Source organism: Atractosteus spatula, chromosome 5 (assembly GCF_055471065.1).
Source record: "Atractosteus spatula isolate fAtrSpa1 chromosome 5, fAtrSpa1.hap1, whole genome shotgun sequence".
Lineage (NCBI taxonomy): Eukaryota > Metazoa > Chordata > Actinopteri > Semionotiformes > Lepisosteidae > Atractosteus > Atractosteus spatula.
In genome coordinates, this window is record NC_142710.1 from 36,804,698 (window position 1) to 36,821,077 (window position 16,380).

General features: G+C 37.4%; 1 protein-coding gene across 3 annotated transcripts in view; it reads right to left on the reverse strand.

The window, feature by feature from the left end:
* The window catches only part of dnmbp (dynamin binding protein), a 63,598-nt gene that overhangs the window by 42,298 nt on the left and 4,920 nt on the right, over positions 1-16,380 (reverse strand). Inside the window, exon 1 of one of the 3 annotated variants that reach the window (XM_088916442.1) lies at positions 8,136-8,238. The exons of the other annotated variants lie outside the window; for them this stretch is intronic. The gene's annotated coding sequence lies outside the window, so the exon portion shown is untranslated. Of the gene's footprint in view, positions 1-8,135; positions 8,239-16,380 lie in introns of those variants that run through there. 3 annotated transcript variants of the gene reach the window in all.

Here is a 16,380-nt window from a genome sequence, read left to right on the forward strand (position 1 = left end):
TATGGTACTGCAGATCCAAAACCGAATCGCTCAGACATAGTGGTATCACTCAGACAGTAGTTCAGGTGGGTAGCTGCGTCAGCATGCATAGGCTGCAAAGGAACAAGTAATAGGTTTATTCCAAGCTGAAAAAAAGAAGAAAGAGAACGTTTTGGCCGTGGAGCCTTCTTCACCTGAAGAAGGCTCCACGGCCGAAAAATTGTGTTTTCTTTCTTCTTTTTTTCAGCATGGAATAAACCTGTTACTTGTTCCATAGTGGTACAGTACACAGGTGCAACACTCACTATGCTTTTTCTGATTTCGGCCAGCTGTAATTTCTGGCAAACATGAACATTTTATTTTTTGAGCTTAGACCCATTTACAGTGTGTTTGTTTGCATAGCTTCCCCAGAGTTAAATACAACAGGGCTTCAAACCAGCAGGCTTAATTCGTATTGAGTACATTCTACTTATGCATCCAGCACTATACAGCAGCATATTAACCAGAAGGATGCAAATAAAAACTAAACTGGACCTTTTAAATGAAATATGAGAAAATAGAAATATTTGCATTCTGCAAAAATGCCTCTGGATTTAAAGGACATCATTATGGTTTCAACAATTCTTCGAGGTCATTGTCTGTCTAAATGACATTTGTAATCTATTGTGCGATGAAGAAATAAATTGTGGAAAGAAAAGAAAACTGCTTTCTTCTGCAAAAAAAAAATCCAGTACTATAAAGCTTGCTGGAGTGAAGGAAATTTGGCTGGGATGACGCAGGCAGGCAGTATTTTCCTGTCTGGAGTTTGTTGTTTTGTCTCTTTGCCCAGGCATAGCACCACTTGCCCTAGCAGAGCATGAGGGCTTTGAACAACATGGCTCTCCCTGCAATGAATTTGACACTTGTACTGGAGAACCGGCCACAGCGGCTTGTGGGAACAGCTTGTCGGCTTTAGCACATGAAACAAACATGCTGTAAAATCGAAAGGAAATCACCCCACAAACCAGGCATGGTATGAAAATCTAGACTCTCATGACCTCCCTGTAGATCCTGATTGACACTCTTCTTTTTCACAGATAGGGATGTATATTAAGGATCTGTGCTGCTCTGTCATGACCAACTATTTTTAATTAACCATTTTATAGGCACTCAAAATAAGTAAAATAAGCACATGAGAAAGCCTTAAAATATGGGACCTGAATGAAAATGTGGGACGCTAAAGTATATATTTAATGTCTACGCAGTCTCTGTTTTAACAACATACTAAATGCTACATGTCCTGTATTTCAGCTTGGTACCAGAACAACACTATGTTCAAATAAAAACTGAAATGATCCCTTTATTATTGTTGGAATTTTATTATTTTTCATGAAATTATAAAATGTTATTATTTTAAAGGACTTTATATTCTATATTTACAATGTTCAAGCACTTCAAGAAAAAATATTTTATTACTGTTTAAATTGCTACAGAAAAGTAAAAGAAAAAATGAGACTCATATTCAGACACAAAGCAGTGTAGAAAACTGAAAAACATCTTCGTGACACCAACAAGTTACAAAAACTGATAAAATTAATCTCTTCATATCTTTCCTCATTCTGTTAAAATGATGCCTTGATTTCAGGCTGTGAGAATTTGCATGTCAGGTTTAACAGCCTTATGTGAGATTTTACTAATCTGCTGTAGACATTGTAGTTTGTCTTTAACAGATAATCTTGGAATGTGTACCAAACAAGCCAAATCTATTATTTAATTATTCAGAGTAACATGCACCAGAAACAGCAGTAAGTAAAGGAAGAGTGTAAAAGTATTTTATAATCAACAGCCAGATGTTTGCATGCATTTTAACAGCAAGCACAAACAGGATTTATTGCTGGAATTGTAATCAATGTCCTGAGCGGAAGATTTAATAAGAAGCCATGTTTTGAAATCTGAAAAACATCTGTTAAGCATAATTAGTTGGATCGACCTAAGACAATTTCACATCATTTAGGACCTGGGGGGGGGTGTAATCTGAAATATTACATTTACACTGCATGTTTATGTTAACTTATTTTATTTTTCCTGTAAGGGCCTGTTTGTTGGAAGCAGTTTGTTCTTTTTTCCCCCTCAACCCAATCATTCTGCTTGCTGGATTAAAAAAAAAAAAGTATTGGGAAAGGGACGACAACATGAAAGCCCAACTGAAAATTCCCAATAAGCAGCAGAGGCACAGATGAAGGGTTTCTGAGAAGTGCTCCACAGCAGCTTCTCCAGCCTACTAGGTGAAAGAGCCTATAGGAACTGTAACCCTGACTTGGAGGGTGTATTCAAGTTTCTTCAGTTTCCCCTCTGTCAAGTTCGACAACAGCAGTTTGTCACCCTGAACATCGATTCATTCTTTCCTACTTCTGGGTGAAACCAGAAAAAATAAGTACCATTTCAATGTCTGAAGAAACTGTTATCGATTGTTTTGCCATAAAGGATGGCTCTTAACAAGACTTAAAATCAGATTTGGTTTAAAAACCACAACAGCACAGTTTTTGTTTCTATGGCCACGTTTTGTAGGTCTGAAATGTTAAACTTAACATTGTGGCAAAGTGTTGTGACGCTGTGAAAGTAAGAACGTCCTCTTTAAGTCATCTGAAGTAAATATACTTTTTCATAGTGAAGAAATATGCCACTGAATTTTTCTTTTCAATTTTGGGGAGAGACAACACTGAGCTTTCTAAAGCATATATTAAGCCACTACTAAATGACTGCAAGAGAGAATGTTGATTTTACAGGTTGCAATATAGGTATTGCTATGTTTTCCAGGGCTACCATTATTTTTAACATTACTCACAAAAACAGTTGATTGATGAAACAAAATTGAAAGTAGGTGGAAAACCGCCGAGAGGGTTTTCTTTACCATCCGTTACCTTGTAGGAAGAGTAAGTAGTTCTGGTGCGGCAAACAGTTTGTTTCCATTCTTGATCCTTCATGTTGTTTTGAAAATCAAGACACCCAAACGTAGTGAAAAAGTTCACTCACTACAAACTTCACCACTCACTCTTATCATATTACTGAAAGGCAAGATCAGCTACAGCAACTCACACAACTGAGGTCCACATATTTTTTGAGAACCTCTTTATGTTTTCTTCTGTATGGTCATCATCATTGCATTCAATCAGATTTATCCAGTCCACACTAGGTCACAGTATGATGCTCTGCACATTACTCTTGGTAGATTCTAGCCTTACATGAGATCAAGTGAATTTCAGACCAGGCTTATCCTGTATCAAGTACTGTGATAATGAAACTGCTATGGATGCTGTGGTGCACTTTGCTGTTCTCCGTCATCAGAAGTGAAGAAAGTAGTAAACATTCCACATTTAAAAACAGTTGAAAGCAGCATTTTCCAAACCGAATTACCAAAGGAAATGTAAAACAAAGAACTATAATTCCTGGCTGTAGTTTCATGTTTAGATAACAGATTTCCTGGAAAGTATTCATAAAATTCACTAACAATTTTCATGCTATGATGTTCCTTGAGATGTATTTACAAATGGAGTTTCAATACTCCAATGCTTTAAAAACATATGAACTTAAGTGAAGCAGTGTCAGAAGGCACTGAAAGTAATTAGCACCTTAGATCAAGTTGGAACATGGCAAGTATCCTTAAAGACTTGGCATTAACTACATTTTATGGGTGTTCCCAACTTAACAACAAGAAGTATAAAAAGAAAGTAAAGCTTGCCTCATAGACAGGTAGACAGGCAGGTACAGAAATGCCCAAATAACAAATCCTGCTTTAAATCATTCCTCTACAGGAGATATACTGTACATGTGCTAAAAGTGTCAGGATTCATTGTGCAAAAAAAGTCACTGTTCCCAAGAAAAACAGTACAACAGGTGAATTCAGCAACTCTGACAGAGGATCACTCAGTTCCCTGTCCCTAATTTAATCTTTGTTCTCCTATGAGCCAAAAACAAACTGTTGCTCATAACATGAAATATTTAGATTGTAGGGCTATGCTTTTCCACTTTCCCATGGTTTAAAAAGAGGTCTTTCACGGTCATGGGCTTTGTAGTCCTATTTGCTGCAGACAAAATACACTATCTCAAGAGCCAAGAATTCTAGAAATCAAACTAAGAGAATACTTAGTGAAACCTCCGAACAAAATTAGTGTGCCAACCACAATTTATAACACCCTAGCATTCGAAACTGTAGTTTTACCCCTGGTTCAGAAACTACTTAGCAGCCTGCAGCACCAGTGTTATATATAACAAAATGTATCTATGAGTAAAAGCCACTATGAAAAACTGGTGTTAAGGAGGTCAGATGGTCCAGTGGTTATGGTAAAGTGCTTGATACCAGGAGGTTTGTGGTTCAAACCCCTTTCTGCCACTAACTGTGCATTACCCTACTCACGTTACTTACCATTCTTGTCCTACCATGTGATGAGTCTTGAAAACCCAAATCCTGTTGTGGAAGAATAAATACGGCAGGAGCACCTCATGATGTGTAGGCTCAGTGAAAGTCACTTAGGATAAAAGAACCTCCATATGATAAATATACACATCCTGCCTTAAATCCTTCCTCTACTCATTTTCTTCAATTAAAACCAGTAATGTTTCATAAAAGTACACATTTCCAGCTTGATAGCTTTAAAGAAGCATGCCAAAACATATTATCTTTGGTGGCTAATAGCATATTTTATTTTCATGAAGCACAAATAAACTTTTCATTATACTTGGCAATTCAGTTAGTTGAATTAGGTGGTCTGCTTCCATTTAGCACTCCTGTCAATAGATAAGTACCATCATGCCCTTTGATAATAACAATAAAGATGACAGTGCTTGAACTGGGTGTATTTCCCAAGCTATCTTGCATTTGTCGTTCTAGTGGATGACTAGTTGATGCACAACTTGAGTGGAGAATACCAAGGGAAACCTGTACTATTGTGCCCCTCCACAGTTTAAATATCAGCTTCGGGAAGATGGACTGTCAATGTGAATCCCAAACTACTGACGTCTACAAACTAGTCTACGTTACCTGACTCAGCCATGGCCAACAGAGGACGCAATGTAAAATTCTGAAGTTTCTCAAGAAAGCAATCGTGGAAGAAAGCTTTCAAGAAAACTAACAGGCCTACAACAAACCTCTCTGACCTTGCCACCATCTTCAAAGAACACTAAGCCTAGAAGCAAAAATACATCAGCAGAGAAAGGAGAAGCTGGCCAATCCAAGACCAATGGACATCTGAGAGTTACATCCATGACCAAATCCTATGATGGACATCATCCTCAAACAGAGACCATCTATGAAACAAAATTAAGTTCACAGAATGAATACTAGGTTCCTGGTGTTAAGGTGTAAACTGAATGGATTGTAAAGAAATAACTGCACCTATTTTGTTAATATTATTTATTATAATAAAACATGCTTTTCCTATTCTTCTTAACAATGTGGTGTATAGATTACATCTCAAGAGACCTTGGAGTTGAAGATTTACTTCTACAGTACTTTCAATGAGAGTTCCTAAATAATCAAAAAGATAAAAACAGTCAATTGAAAGCTTCCTCCTAAAACCTTATACTGTGAATGAAAATAAATCAAGGGTTGCCTTACTTGCAAAGTGCGTTTTGATGCAATATCTACTTGTGATCCATGACGTACTCCTGTCTAAAATGAAACTGAAATCCTTATCTACTTGATCTAGAGTGCTACATTTACAAAAACGTATTTTCAAATAACTTACATCTTTTTTTTCCATTGACAAGAGTGCATGGATAGTACAAAGTACGTTCTTTGTTATATTCCTGATTCCCTTGTAATGTATGCAGCATAGAATATGTACATATTGTCTGTGAAGTACGAGATGTACATTGCTTTTTCCTACGCTTTAACCTCACCCTTATTATCTATACTTCATACTGTAATTTACAAGGACATCAGTATGTTTACTTTTACTTTGAAAGCATACGTTTCCTCAAAGGTCTCAGCATTTACATGTGATTAGTGATTAAAAGGAACATCTTTAAAACCTTCTTCCTCCACTTCAAATTTGCTCTGCCTTTTCTCAATCAAAAGATTTAACTAAGATAACATTTTTAAAAAAAGTTGTCGGGGCAAATTTGCCCTGTAGGTGGAACATTTGAAAACCACCCTGCAAGTTCTTTTCTTATTTGTTTTCTGAAAAACCTAACTGCAGGGAAAAGAAAAACCCAAAACACAGCTGTTTTGTTTCAAGTTCAAATTAAATTAATTTTTTTCTGCTTTATCCAAGGGCCACAAACCTCAAGTTACAGAAAGTGTGCACCACAGAAAAATGACTCATAACTGTACCATTATATTTTAGCAAACTTCTCAACATCTAAGGGAAGAAGTAAAAATGTTATACACAGGACTGCGTGCTGTAACTGTGGAGCCCTGGTGCTTCAGTTGATATTACCAATTCAGATAAAGATTAGTCACACTGAAAGCTGTGACTTATGAATAACTTCACCAGAACTACTCTGAGCTGAGCCATAACAGATTTATTGTAATAAACTCCTTTTTGACCTTTGTGTGGACTATTTCAAACACTATGCAATAGGCCTGCATTGTAATGGAAATACATGCGCTGGATCTGTTGGATGCCACAGGACAAAAAGAGTAACATACTGTAGACTGAACATAGGATATGGATTCCTGTAACTCTTTCAAAAAATATTTTTGGACAAAAATAAATATACCACATAAATACCAATATCCCCTTGACAGTGCAAGAATATCTGGCTCTTTAGATACAGTTCTTGTTGTACAAGCCAGCTGGTATTTAAACAACAGAGCCAAGAATTAAAACAACATAACCTTCTTCCAGTGAGGGGACTGGACTGAATGTCACCACACCATTCCTCTGTCTGTCCCATCACCCCACACACACACAGCCAGTCCTGGGAAGAGGACTGCTTGGCATTACCCTGATGAACGTAGCAGGGGTATGAGAGACAGTCCTGTAAACAGAGCCTCCTTCTCTCTTTCCAGCATCTGTTTAACCCTCTCCTGCAAACACATGCTACAGGCAGCTGCCAAACCAACAGGAGCAACTGAGAAGCACAAAGAAGAGACTGTTTTGTCTGAAAAAAGCGTGGGAATATAAAGGGTTTTTAAAAACTATCCATAAAGGCTCTGTCAGAAAAACTTCTACATTCCTTTGCCTTTAAAGGTGACCACAGTAGAAATAAAATAACTAAAAAAAACAGCATTTGTCCTCTCTTTGACCCGTTTGTCCCAAACAAACTGTTCTTAGCTACTTGTGAGATTTCGACCAAGTGTTTCATATAAACGGGTATGCAATTTTAAAATCCCCTTGTTATACTGGAGACTTTTTGTAAATTAGTCACACAATGTCATGATTATAACTAGCATCATGAAGTGCTGTTCTTGAAGATAGTTTAGAATGCCTCCCCCACATTTCGGTCAACGTATTCCATGTCATCATACTGCTCACACTTACAGTAATTAAAAACATTTTCACAACACTTTATAACAGTTAAGGTAAATGGCCCATATAAAAAGTCATAACTAACTCCACCATTGGGTCATGAAACATTATCTTTTATCCTAACATCATCCCTTATGCAAAAACACACGCCTATATATTAGTCTTCTGCTACTGTATTTTAGTGTATCTCTCATAATGCTCCAATTTACAACCAAGGGTGGGTTAAAGAAGGCCTGAAGGTGCCTTTTCATTGAAACAGGTTCATACAAGTCAGTACAGTGAACAGTTTAAATACAAACATTCAGCACTTTTGCATTCCACGTTTTGCTCTCAACAAAAGTTGTCACTCTAGTGTAAATGAAAATGTGCTGCCACATACTGTACCCATGCAGTTTCTCCAACAAAAATACTTGTACCCCCTATAGTTTTAAACAGAAGTACGAATTAGCCTGAAGGTTTCTGCACTGGTTGGAAAGATGTCATCATTGTTGACACATAACAAAAATGAAAGAGCTTCAAGTTTCAGTTCAATAAAATTAACCTTGCTTTAACAAATGATGTGTTCAAGCTGGTTTGAAAAGACGGAACTGTAAAAAAAAAATGCTTGCAAGTTTTTATATTCAACATACAAAATGTCACTATTGGCCTTTTTACATTTTTCCCCAACTTGTGCAAACATGACTTCAGGTCACGGCTTATTCTTACCTGAACTTTCCAAACGGGCCTTGCAGATGTTATATAGCAGGCTATAGGTCATCCATAGTATTCTAGCATTCTTTAACACTGATAAGGTGTCGGTACATGTTTGACAGTAAAAAAAAAAACTCTTCTCAGTTAGGTTCTGAATCCACCAGTAAAGGTTTTCACCTCTAAAAAGCTGTATTCATCAAATAATGACTTCTGTTGAGCCACTGAAAAAAAACACAAGAGCAATATTTGTATGGCACTTATAAAAGGACTATCACTCCTCAAACTTGCATTCCAAACTTAAAACTTTAAATCCTGGCTTTATTTTTTTTTCTCAAGCAAGGCTGGCCACTAAGCACTTGTCTGTTACCACACATAGCTCAGTCGCCAGCCTACTGCACTTTCCATGACCTCAAACAAAGACTAATGTAAGGAAATGAGACAAGGGCTACCACCTGTGTTTCATTAAAAAATATTCCTAAAATATGGGTTATTGTGAAAATACAGACATTAAAAGGAAATAACTAAAGGATCTCTCTCACTTTTGGCAGTTTTAATTAACAACAAATAAAGGATATTAAAGGATATAATAAAGGATATTAAAGCCTTCTATTTTTTGTTATGGTATGTCCAAACATGTTCCTTAGGAATCATCCAGCAGTCACAAAAAAATAACTTGCAATAATCAGTAGTCACACCTGCTGAATTGTGTTAAGAGATTAAGTGATTAATCCATCCATTTTCTAACTGCTTTATCAATACAGAACCACAGAGGAGTATCCTGGCAAGCAATTGGTGCAAGGCAGGATACACCCTGGAAGGGACACCAGTTTATCGCAAGGCATATACAGACACAAACAAACACACTTACACCTGCAGACAATTTTTCTCAGAAGCCAATTAACCTACCAGTACGTCTTTGGACTATGGGAAGAAATTTAAGCATGTGGAGGAAAACCCTGTGAACACAGGGAGAACACACAAAATCCATGCCGATACCACCCCAAATTTGGAATTGAACCCAAGGCACCAAGATTGCAGGGCAGCAATGCTAATCACTACAACACAATGGCAGCCTTGGATGGATGCTATGGCTTTGTTTTGTTTAGGTATTAACCTAAAGCTCATATTAATGAGCTCAAATAACATGGGGAAATGTTTTCAGTAGATGTCTATATGAACGCACTAAATCACTGAACATTAATTGAGAGAAAAGAATGGATTTTGCCTAAGGATACCAAGACTCTCCAACACAAAGATGCCCTGAATTTTCTCTGATGGGATATTGTCAACTACATAGTGAAGTCTAGATGGGCAGTCTACCCCACAAGAAAAAGCTGGGTTCAGCATGACTCCTGTAGGGGAGAATTGGATTCATTCTGCTCAAGTGCATGAAAATCGGCCGGAGGAGCTTTAAAAACATAACATGCATTAATAAAATAGGAGATTACTGACTAAGAACTAGGCTTAATCCAACTCAAACTTTAAAACTCACTTTTAGCAACACTTTATTATAGGGCCTTGCTCCAGAGGATTAATCTGTAAATGGTACAGTAATAGATACGGTTCTGAGCATCAATATAGTGCCTCCCTCAACACCTTGTCGCACACAAGTCCTGGACCATATTTCCACACTTGAAAAATTAATTAGATCACCCATTATTACAGAAAGATTCTGAATAAACACAGCGGGACTTCTTCTTTACCAGTAAAGCTATGAGCTGTGAGAGGGGAGTTATCCAGAATGTCTGGATCACCATCTCTCTGAGAAACCAGACGTTGGCCCATCAGAATACAGCATGTCCACCTTATGACACACGCACTGCAGAACAAAGAACAAAGCAAAAAAAAAACATGCATGCCCAAATGTAAGCACAGGCGAGCTGGAGCGCAAGTGCAATCCGATCTGCTGACACACTGGTTAATTTATCAAGCAAGAATCATTTATCACTAACAATGGAGTGTTTCTGTTGCAGGCTAACACACAGTGGCTATAGCATAGGCAGCATTCTACAAGCAAAAGAGGTACATTCACGGCTGGAAGCTTCCTGTACTGTTTTGTATTTTTTTTTTGTTGGATCTGTTTACTGAGCAAAATGTTTATTATGACACTGCGCTAACGTAGAACACAAGCATTAAAAAAAACTGCTGTCTCCGTTAAAATGTTTGGGGATCAAAAGCACAGCACGAGGGTCGCAGCTGTTAATTCCAACAATTCTATTGTGTAAACTGTGTGTTGCAGAGCAATGTAAGTGAGTAAACAAACAAATGGGTCCATTGCAATTACTTCCACATGCAAGGACACACCAGAGTGACACATCACAGGTGTCCATGAAATAGTGCTCAGACTGTGCTCCTAGGGTAATAAAAAGCAGCTTATGCCAGGACAGCACCTTCAGCTGAGTACTACCCTAATCTGTACCAGAACTAACCCTTCCCTGTTTTGACCCTCCATTAAAAACAGTCCCCAAACCACAAACTGAATGAAACTCTTTCATGTTCCAATGAACACTGACAAGCACAGTTTCCCCATTATCCCACCGCACTACACCAGGGTTCTGCAAAGATCGTGCTGAGTTTCTGCTCCGTGTTGTAAGGTTTGAACAATTTGCATGATATTTTAAGACGGATCATTTTAATATGACAGGGCAGTATACGTATACTTAAAAAGGTTTATCCTTCCATTTTCTAACCATTCAGAAACCATTGCATTGAAAACAGGGTTGCGGGGGAGCTGGAGCCTATCCCAGCAAGCAACGGTCACAAGGCAGGACACAGCCTAGAAGGGACAGCAGTCAATCAGAGGGCACACACATTACACCATTTTTATTAGACACTAAGTTTCAACCCATATTTCACCATTGTTCTTTCTATTATACTACGATGTTAACATTCTACAGTATTAAACAAACACATACTCCCCTCCCAACACACCAGACATTACTATTCACAACAGGCTATATAGTAGTACTAATCCAAACTAAATACATAGCCTTTGTTAAAAACTTTATACCTTTAAATACTTTTAATTAGCCATTGTTTGAGGATATATAGGGTAGTTACTTGACAGTGTATTATGAATGAGATTCTTTCATTGTGAAAGTGAATATGGCAGGGGGTTTATAACCAATAAAGACTGCCAAAGCAAAACTACTACAGTCAGCTTTAAAACAAATGAATCGAGGAATTGAATGGTAATAGAATGTAACAAATCCTCAGTGTTCTCAGAAAAGGTGTTTTTTTTTTAATGAACAATTTTGTGACGGGTTGTAGATCTATAATCCTGATGGACAAGCCAGACATTTTCATCTGAAGAATCAAAGTACCAAAAGTGACTGATCTTTGGGTGCAAATATGCACTTCCAACGAAACTTGAGTCTTGGTGTCTTGTTTCTTTAACTCTAATGTCAAGAGTTCAAACACTTAACACAGTGGTAAGATAACATCGCAGACTTTGGACAGATTCTGTCAGAAACCCTAGAAAGACTGTGTGAGCCAAGCAGACACAGAGCTTTGTCGACATGGGAGTTCATCAAAAGTAGTAGCAGGCCTAAACTGCAGGTCTCACCTTCCTCATGCTTCAGAGTTTCAATCCGTTTCTAAGAATTCCATCCATTTTCTAACTGATTCTTCCAATTCAAGGTCACGGGGATCCCAAGCCCATCCCAAAACGACAGTCCATCACAGGACACACAGACGCAGACACACTCACACCTAGAGCCAATTTTCACAGAAGCCAATTAACCTATGCAGTATATTTTTGGACTGTGAGGAAAACCAGAGCACAGACACAGACAACACCCCAGGTCTGAAATTGAACCACTGCCCTACCATGCCACCACCAGGAACAATTGTGGGGGGAAAAGAATCAAGAACAATTAATGGACTAAGTGGATTGAATTTAAGACATTGTAAAGAAGTAGGACGTCAAACCTTAGAAAGAGAAGATGTAAAGATCCTGTAGGGGGTTTGGAGTCATTTATTATCTGTTTTCTTGTCTTTCTTGTGCCCTGTTTCAAATACAATAACGTATTATACCGTAATCATAAATTATTTTCGTTCCTGATTTTGCTCCTTCTTAATTTCCTTTGTAAAATAATCATTTGCAGACAGAATTTTAAATTAACAGGATTCATTTATCACAGTGTAAAAAATAACAGCAAAAAATATTCACCTGACCTTTACAGATGACTACTGACTACACTGCTCAATACATTTTGGCACATTCACTGGGCTGTGCAACTTGGCATTTTGAAACAACTCCACCCACCCAACTCCTCTCCTACAAATGACTGTTTAAGCAAAGAAGCATACAAAAGTACCATGTGACTTCCATTGACTATCTTTTGTAAGAACAAACCCTTTATACATACAGACTGTAGGAACAGATACTTGTGTATCAGCTCAACAATTCTTACAGTGTTGTGAACACAAGAGGGTCACATGTCACAGTACTGCTATTCTACACAATTCCAGGAGAAGTAAATTCTGAACTGGCTCACTGAATAGCCACAGAAATTCCCAGGTTTCAGGTTTTTCAGGTCTATCCAAGATAGAAAAGGGTTAGGTGGACTGTTCTCACCAAACATCACAATTACAGCTTACTAAACATTGGGTGATAACAAAAATGCACTACATTCACAAGTGAATCTTTCTTGTTTACTGGAATTAAGAACCCCTTAACGTTAATTAATATTAACTACTTTATGGCCCTCCAACTAGGTTAAAGAAGAGGATTGTTTTTTGCTTCAAAGGAAAATTGCCTCATGATTTTTTTTTTTAAATGGTAAAAGTCTAAGAATGACAGAAAATGTAACCAGATACAAGGGAAATACAATCAAAGTCTAATATATTTTATGTTTTTTTGCAGTGCTATTTTACAATTCATATCTGGAGATAGGAAATGAGTACATCTTGCACTGGCAGAGGTTTAGAGTACTGTTGTCATATCAATATATAGGCTACGGTAAACATTTTGCAGAGACAGCACACAGTTACAAAATGAATATAGAAATAAACCTAATACTGTATTAGAACTAATTTCAAATAGTGGCTTGTATTAGAAACTCAGGATACAGGGACACACAGGTAAACCAGATAACTGAACAAATCATATGTTTTGATTTTAAGGTGCCTCACAAGCAGGTATAGCTTGGTCATAACTGACTACAAAGAAGCTGGAACTGTGGCAAGAGAACACTATGATAATACTATCTAGAGCAAAGCAACAACACCCTTAGAAATATCCAGCCTTTTCCATGTCTTACAGGAAATCCTGCATTCATTGGCTAAAGCAGGGGAATTTATAAAGCTGAAGGTGACAACAGCCCTTTCTAAAAATATAAATATCACTTCAGTCTCTGAAAAAAGAGTGGAATAGAAATAGTGCATTAAAACCAAACTGAATACACCCGCCCCAGGTTCTGCACTGAAACAAGACAACAGTGTACAGCACATTGAGAGAACTCTAACCGTCTCACAGCTGCTAACCGAGCACGATCCAAAAAAATGCGATTACGCTGTGCCAGTCAGTAATGTCTGGAAGAGGGGAGATTCCAAGCCTAGTGATTACATCCCTGCACGTTTGACTCAGTTGTGAAACAAGATGCTCTCGGAAAAAGTTTCAAACCAAAAACAAATAAGTTTTTTCTCAAGAGGGAAATATTGTGCATAAAGACAGACACTGAACAGAAAACATATGACTTCTTAAAGTGTAGTCTATTTTGATAGCACTAAACATAAACTGGCATTGTAAGTAAATATTTTTCCCCCTTGGCACTGATGTTATCATCACCACAATCACACAAAAAGCACAAGTATAAGGCATGAAGCTGGACTTCTATAGAAGCTGTAATACAATTTATTATTTCTGTCTCAGAAAACTCATTCATATTTTATTTGACATTGAATTCCCAGCTTGTCAACGAAGGTCTACTTGATCCGAGTGTGTGATATGGGTTTTCATGCCAGCTGAGCTCCCTTACCCTGAATTGAAATCATTTTGATTCATCTGAACTTGGCTGAGGGCAGCAGGTCTTTCTCCAAATTCTGGTGAATGTTCAGGGCCTTGCAAAAGTATCGTATGGTGTCCTAATTTGTGAAATTACAAAATAATGCATGTCTCGTTTAAACATGATATTTTGAAAAACTGAATGCTCTGACTGATCATTTGTAAGATAAATTACAGTAAACGTTAGAAAAACGATTTCTTTTTTTAGTTTAGTTGAGCTCAACAGAGAAATGTGTTGATTGCATAAGTAATCAGACCTGTGAACTCAATATTTAGTGGGAGCAACATTGGCAGGAATTAAAGCTGAAAGTCATCTTGGGCAAGTCTCCACCAACTGCATGTCAGCTTGGTACAATTCTTGCCCATTCTTCTAGGAAAATGTGCTCGAGCTCTGTTGAGTTGAAGATCACTTATGGACAGCAGGCATGAAGTCTTTCCAAAGATTCTCAAAAGCCTGCAAGTCAGGATTTTTGATTGGGCCAGTTCCACTTTCTTATTATTATGCCACTCCAGTTTAACGTTTGACCTTGTAAATGGGATCACTGACCTGCTGAAAGGTTAAAGTTTATCGCAGTTTTTAGGTGTTTAGCAATCTGAAGCAGGTTTTCACAACTTGCCCGTATTTTGCTCCATCTATGGTCCCCTCAGTTTTGACAAGCTTCCCAATTCCCTGCTGATGAGAAGCAGCCCCATAACAACTCCTCCACCTCGCAATGGTGTTGACTAAGTGATGTGCTGTGTTTTGCATATAGTCCAAAAAGTTACTATTTTGTCTTGTATGACAATAAAATCTTCTGCTACATACTGTATGTGCGCTATCACTTAAAAGCTTTTTTTTTCCAGGTAAGTAAGACTTATGGCATGCCAGTCTGCCATACCTCATTGTTGCATCCCTAACCAGTCTTTTCTTTCCCACCTGCTCAGTTTGGAGGCACAGCCTGATCTAGGCCTTGTCTGAGGGGTACAGTACAATACACCATCTTCTTAACTACACCATTCTCAATTGGATATTCAGTGTCTCTGAATATTTATTCCCTCATCCTGATATGTGCCTTTTTACAGCTTTACCCTTTAGTTGTTCTGAAAGCTCCTTTGTTTTCATAGCTGAATTTGTGCTTGACATCTTACAGAGACAGATGTATTTATTCTGAAACCATTTGACTATTAAATATTATTGCACAGAGATACAACATTACAACTAATTGCATGAATTGTGTGTCAAAGTAATTTTGTGTACCTGCTACAGCAAAAGGGTGAATACTTACACAATCAACATTTTAGCTTTTAATTTTTCTTTAGCAAATATACTAGTCGTGCAAACACTTAAATTTGCATCCAAAAAAGCATTTGGTTTGTGTTTCGAGGTTTAAACAATATTCACTTTAAAAATGTGTAAAGATTACACGTCTTTCAACAAAATGTAATATCAAAAAGGAGAATAATTTTGCAAGGCACTATATATAAAACAGGCAATTTAAGCAGCTTTGGAAAAAAGTCATGTAAAATAACATGGTAATAACTGCAGCTTCTTACCGGATATTTACAGATATTGTGGATTACAGCAAGATCTTATGGAACTCTGTACAGGATATGAAGGATTTTAACGAATCCTTCAGGATCTCATATAGAACCATCTACAAGATTTTTACCAGGGTTAACCAGGTCCAGGTTTATAAAAATAAAAGCACAAAATATCCAGACGTTTGAGACTACTAAGGATACTATATGCATAAAATCTCACAAGGAACACAGAATTTCCACAAAAACCAAACACACTGTTAAAGAACTTCAAAGTACAAATACTCGAGCAACTTTTACAGGTAACTTGATTAATTTAAGAATTCATATCTTTTTCTATTTAACTAAAATTAGGTTCATCCTGATACTGTCAAAAGCCCACTATATTTCAGGCTGCCACTAAAAAATGACCACTCTTGGCCTCACTGTAACAATTCTGTAATGTAATGAAATGTTCATGTATCCATAATCAAATGCATCGTAATGCATTCCATTCTTAGCCTTAGTGTTGATTAATCTATTCAGTATCATGTTTAAGTGTGGAAAACTTCAAAGTTAATAAACCTTGCACTGGCAAAGCAGAGGCAGAGAGAAGACATGCGTTCATCCATTGGTGCACAATTTAATTTGATATAGCCAAACCCATCGTGATTGCTAATGCAAAGCAATTTCATTAATAAAATCCATGGGTAGCCTAGAAGAATCGTACTTGTATTTATGTTTCCATGACTCACT